The sequence below is a fragment of the Haemaphysalis longicornis genome, unplaced genomic scaffold (genome assembly GCF_048455015.1).
Source record: "Haemaphysalis longicornis isolate Haplotype H1 unplaced genomic scaffold, Haemaphysalis longicornis Haplotype H1 scaffold_1, whole genome shotgun sequence".
NCBI classification, from domain to species: domain Eukaryota; kingdom Metazoa; phylum Arthropoda; class Arachnida; order Ixodida; family Ixodidae; genus Haemaphysalis; species Haemaphysalis longicornis.
In genome coordinates, this window is record NW_027526203.1 from 69,591,489 (window position 1) to 69,596,620 (window position 5,132).

General features: G+C 45.7%; 1 long non-coding RNA gene across 1 annotated transcript; it reads left to right on the plus strand.

The window, feature by feature from the left end:
- Window positions 1-359: 359 nt before the first annotated feature.
- Window positions 360-3,309, plus strand: LOC144177220 (uncharacterized). Its single transcript, XR_013323817.1, has 2 exons — window positions 360-1,146; window positions 2,046-3,309. It is a non-coding gene; the product is annotated as an uncharacterized LOC144177220 (long non-coding RNA).
- The last annotated feature ends 1,823 nt before the right edge of the window (window positions 3,310-5,132 follow it).

Genomic DNA, 5,132 nt, shown 5'->3' on the forward strand with positions numbered 1-5,132 from the left:
AGTTTCGCATGTGCGCTGTTTAAAGCATGTTTCCTACCGAAACAAATTATAGTTTCAACTGCTTCCAAGTCAGCGATCATGGAACATACAAATAACATGCAGTATTTTGCTTTTATGTTTGGCAATGAAATAAAAATTATTTATTCGGCGTAAGCGCAACATAAGAGGGCAGTACAAGCCTCTCCATGACAAAGAGAACCCAATGCATGGCATTTGTCCATACTTGTCCTAGTAAGCTGTTGGGTCACATGATCAAACTCAAGAGAAAAAAAAACAATGAAAAGTGACTATTTAGTTCATTACAGCGCTGATTGCAGTCGAGCTTGACGAATGAGTGAATCGGCGACATCGGGGCCGTATTCTGCTGGTCATCCGACGCGCGCCGGAACGATTTCCGGCGCCCTTCCGACGCGGTTGTTTAGAGAGAGGAGAAAGTGGGCTCTCACGATTGGCTCGGAGCGGAAAACGTCAGCCGGCCTACGTCACGCGGCTGTATTTTGGCTATTTTTTGGTGACGTCACGTAGCCAAAGGCTGCCGCTCGTTCTCCCGCGACCGGCGGGTGAAATCCGGCGCGGTTAAGAGCGCATCGGATTGTACGATGGCTGCGTATATGCCGCCTGTGTTCGCACTTTTGTTGGAGCTGCTGGAGGAGGATCCCGTGCCTGAGCGTCGACTGAGTGACGGCGACTTTCAGCGCCGTTTCCGTGTCAACAAGGGCCCGGCGCGGATGCTGTGCGACGCACTTAACGAGCACGTTAGGCCTCGAGGTGCGACGGGGCTATCTACGGAAGCGAACGTGATGTGCGCTCTGAGGCTCTTCGCTACGGCAGCTTTCAACAGATTGTCGGTAGCGGTGATACTCTTGGCATGACGCAGCCGTCGGTCAGCCGCAGCATTCACGCCGTTGCCAAGGCGCTGAAATTGGAAGCCCTTATCGGCCATCGAGGTGCAGCGAAGTGTCAACAGATACGAAGGTGCTGTGCGTGCTGTGTCCCTCTTCGCAACTGACAGTTTGCAAAGCGTTTTCTGCCACCATGAAACACTGTCGCACCCCGACGCCAGTCGCAGCGTTCACACTGTGGTGTCGGCACTGACGGAGCTCCGACACACGAGGGTTTTGGATACCCCGGCGACGTAAGCACGGTGTAAGTACTACTTGTTTCTGGCTACGTTTGTTACGGAAGCAAAAAATTGTTTTGCATCGAAGGGAAAAGGAGCGCGATGTCTGAAAAGCAGTCACTGAAATGCGTTTGTTTTGAGCGGTGTGGTGTGGTGGCAGTGATCTCCCATAAATTTTGCAATTGTGCATGATCAAATAGTGTGTCAAAAAAAAAAAAAAAACTTAGCAGATGCATGCATATGTAAATAATCTTTTAACTCTCCGGCCTATGTTCGCTTAAGTGAAATGATATCGAAAAGGTATGTCAATAAATGTAGCTAAAATGAACACGTTCAGAGGTATCGAATAGGGTGGCGTCTTGAAAGAAAAAAAGGTTATAAAGAAAGATAAACAGGTGTATTGTGTTGGTCGTCTAACTGACTTCATAAAGAACCGTGTAATATATGCGTAACGTATATCGCCCTCGCCCCGCCCCCATCGTGTGTCAACTGCTTCGGCGCCTTCACTTCGGCTGAGATGTTTCCCCCTGCTTGACACATAGTGAATAGGTGACAAGTTCAGCTCGTCGGCTCGTTTTAAGGGTTTATCGATTTCGAAATGCGGGGTGGGGAGGGGAGGGGTTGTATTTCGCAGTTGTACCGCATAGATGGGTGGGAGGGCCCTTATCTATAGTTGTAAGTAACCAATTTTCCTCTCGGGTCGCCTGCATGCTCTAATTCCCCTGCTACGCGAAACAGCGACGATTAAAAAAAAGGCACATACAACACGGCGATGTCGTTTGTCGTTGCATGCAGTTGCGGAGTGAATCAGTTCCAAGTAACCCAATTCTTTATATTCTTGCTCTTGTTTATTACCTTTTCCTTTTTTCAAACTGTGTACTTGTTTAATGCTTTAGTACATATTTGTGTTATGTATTTCTTTCAGGTGTGCGACGCCAGTATGAAGGCCCTGACCGTGACTGCCGACTACAGTGCCTTTGTGTGACTGGCTGTTCACTTTTGCCCGTGACGTGTAAAGCCTGGCGAGTTCTGGGGTTGACGGTGGCCACCTGCTCGAGTCGTGGCTCATGACACCCCCTGCTCGTCGTCCAGGCCCCAGACACCTGAAGAAAAGTACAATGCCGCACATGCTTCGATGTGCTCTGTCGTGAAGTGCAGCATTTCAGTTCTCAAGAGCTGTTTTCCTTGCCTGCAGTAGCACCAGCTTTTCTTCATAGGCCTCTTCTGGCAGCCAACATTGTCAGTGTGTGTTGTGTGGCTGCCTGTTGGAACGACTGACGACAATAGCTGCAGCAGCACCAAGGGACGAGGGCAGTGATACAGACGATGCGGCTGATGAGGTGCCTGCCCCCGACAGGAGCAAGAAGCTCCTGAAGGACAGGGCAACCAACGCATCTTCAGACAGCTTTGTGGCACTAAACATGTCATTTTTAACTTTCGTTTCTGATTGTGTGTGGTGTGCGGTGTTTGTTTTGTCGGGAGAAAATTGTTTTGTTGTTGTTTTATGTAGCATATACTTTGCCCTGACGCGACATTGTTTCCTGTAGAGAAGCTTCTTGTCGTTTTGTGTTTGACATGGTTGTGTGAGGACAACAGAGAAAGTTGCTTTGCTTTCGACCACTATATACTATGTCTTGACACGGTGTTGCTTGATCTGGGATAGGCCGTGACTACTGTTTTGATGGGTCGTGAGGCCTTGTTGTGGGTATAGAGACCGGTCAAGATTCTCTTGAGAAAATTCTGTTTATTACACTGTAACCGTCATTCTGCTGTGAAGCAAAGAATGATGATGCATGTACCACAAACAAAAAAAAATAATCAGTATACTGCGGAATCTTCTGGACACAATTAGTTCAATCCAGTCAAGAGTTATATTATGACATAGCACAACCATTGCACGGTGACTTTGTTTGGAAATCTCTGACAGATCATTTTACTTAAGAGAACACGATATGCCAGTATGCATCTCCACTGTTGATACAAAAAGTAAACATGCTTAAAATATTGGAGGCTGTCTCTTAACAAAGAGTTCACTGTCATGGTTTACTCTGACATTCTCATGATAAGTGGAAAAATGGTCACAAAAGTTTCATTTACCCCACCATTGCATGTATTCTAGCACTCAGTGCTTTGATGACTGCTTGCTTAGATTTTTAAAGTGATATTGCGATTTTTTCTTTCATGAAGGACACCTGCTTGTAAAAAATAATTATGATAAGCCAACAGCAGCATGTACAAAGGCGTATTGAATTTTTCCTCAATAAATCAGGGTGTTACAAGTTATGTTGAACTGTTTCCTTTTCCCCTGCATGCAGCAGCACCGTCCAAGAGTAACCAACACTGGGAAAAAATAATCGTGACAAAATCAACTATAGCATTTCTGTAGTACACAGCCTTATTTAAAGTGCACAGAAACCAACGTAACTTCATTGCAAAAATAAAGAAGGGCACATTGATGTTTGTGATGCAATGCCAAAACTGCTTTCTCTACTCCAGCTTGTTAAAGTGCTCATAGTTGGCATCTATTCTTGTTGAGGCCCACAGTACTGGTTGTTTGTTCAGGGCCTTCCACAACCAGCAGCTCTCCAGCTCCAGTGTGCCTGAAAATGTGTTCATTATGAGCTTAACGGCCAAAAAACAATAAGGGGTTGAAAATTTGGTCTCTATCTTAGTTAACGAAGCGTATTGCGGTATACTTTACCTATTTAACCCTGAAGGGTAGAGGCATTAAATAGGAAAATGGAATTACAAAATATGCTAACGTAAGAATACATTGCAGGTGCTCAATTACAAAAATTGCACCTCATTGCACAGTCACTGAGTTGTACCTATGCTTGTAGAAACAAGTGATTATTGTGGATGGAAACAATACCTGCGGGAAGGCGGTCTGATTCTCGGGATGTTTTAAGAAAAAAACTGAGCAAACTACTTCAAGTTGCATGCTTAAGCACCAAATTTGTGGGCGTGGTCGATTTGACGTGATACAGGCTTAGGCTGTTAGAGCAGTTCGTCACGCAGAATAACATATTAATATAGCTCATGAAACAAAGCTAGGCAGGAAACGTATCCTCGGGTCGCTAAAGTCTGGAGGTCAGTACTCTCTTTCATTGACGTTGCACTTGCACCCCTGCTTTCATTAAAAAAAATTAAAACGAGCTTGCCGTGATATTACCGCGAACCATGTATGGGTTTGTTTATTTATTGTTTGTTTTTATCGCCCGGCCACGCCTGGCTCTGTTATCTGTGTCCGCGAAGCGCGTCTTCCATTCTTTATTTTTATGCCGCACGGGCTATCTCATTCAGATAAGCAGACTGTTTCGCCCTAACGGCACTAGCCCAGAATAATCTTCTCTGATCTACAATGTTCTGTATTTCAATGGACGGTTCGAGAAACATTTGCGCCGAAAGATAAAAGCGTGCAGAGCAGACGCCGCGGCATTCGATTCGACGACACTCGTCTGCACAAGTCACTCTGTTGACCGCTGCTTCGCCGCCTCTGTATTCTTTTGAGTTGTTAGGGGAGCACAAGTTCGCCATAATAAACTTGTTTTTCCTTCAAGACAACTGCGTCATCCTTGGCTTCGTGACAATATAAGTACGTAATCTGATCGTGCGCAAAACGCGCACACATGCGTTTTGAAAAACGGGTTTAATTCACTGCACAAGCGAGAGTGGCCGAACAATGACATGGCGTTAGAAAATCGATCAAAATATCGCACTCACGTCACAGCCGTCTTATATATAACTGCCGGGCAACAGCGTACCGTTTACGTCGCTTTTCGTCCCAAGAGAACGCCCTTGTGGGACGAAATTTTTGCGCAGCAACTGTACTGAGCGTTCAAATATGCCTCCTTTAAAAACAGCTGTGCCGCGCGCAGCGCTCCCTGGCGCCTCATAACGGAACAAAGTAAAAACATAAATGCGTGTAAACCTGTTAAACTAGCATTAGCAGCAACGGCAGTGCCCGTGAAAACACACAAACAGGAAAGGCTTTGTTATATCTAAACATTTT